Source organism: Lissotriton helveticus, chromosome 4_1 (assembly GCF_964261635.1).
Source record: "Lissotriton helveticus chromosome 4_1, aLisHel1.1, whole genome shotgun sequence".
Classification (NCBI taxonomy): domain Eukaryota; kingdom Metazoa; phylum Chordata; class Amphibia; order Caudata; family Salamandridae; genus Lissotriton; species Lissotriton helveticus.
Genome location: NC_136063.1, coordinates 1,357,316,816 through 1,357,317,542, shown reverse-complemented (window position 1 = coordinate 1,357,317,542; position 727 = coordinate 1,357,316,816). Strand labels below are relative to the sequence as shown.

The 727-nt window shown below is 33.3% G+C and overlaps 1 pseudogene; it reads right to left on the bottom strand.

Moving 5' to 3' along the window:
* Positions 1-214: 214 nt before the first annotated feature.
* LOC144828149 (large ribosomal subunit protein eL42-like) lies at positions 215-527 on the bottom strand (annotated as a pseudogene).
* Between the last annotated feature and the right edge of the window lie 200 nt (positions 528-727).

The window sequence follows — 727 nt, the reverse complement described above, 5'->3', positions numbered from 1 at the left end:
TATATATATACTAATTTATGTATAAATATGCACATTATATATAATTAAATATAGAGTTGCCAAATTTAATACCAGTCAAATTAACAATTCTGTACATTAGATTTTCACGGAAACTTTATAGTGCACTTCTAAGTCTTGCAAAGGAATATTAATTCACTTTCATGAGCCACAGTTCTTAGATATTTTTTTGAATTTTTAACACAGGTGATAGAGCTTAAAACAGGATAACGTGACTATTTCTCTTCTTTCCTCCCAGTTCATAATGTTTTCATCTTTTCATGGCCAGCATCCTCTTGTACCTGTATGTTGTCTCCACGCACTCCTATCTTAATAAGCCCTTTTCGAAGTTTTAGGATTTCTACGGAAGTGGGCATCGTTTGTGCTCCATAATCACTCTCTTTGCAACTAAATAATCTATTTCACTGTGCATAGAAGGATTCTTTCTCTTCTTATACCGCATTTTTGTGGTGCTGCTGCTTTCTACCCTTCTTGCAGAATGTCCTTAGAATTTTCAGGACGTTAAACATCTTGCCAGCAATAATGGACTGTGTTCCACATTGTAATTTACTTCATTCGCAATCATATTCAATCATGATTTCACATTTAAACAATTCTAACACTGTAACTTCTCTCAAATTCAATCATTCGTCTAATTACTTCTGCTATCGTGTTCTCACTCTAAGTGAACATCAAGAAAAATGATATTTTGTTCTGCCAACAGTTCATA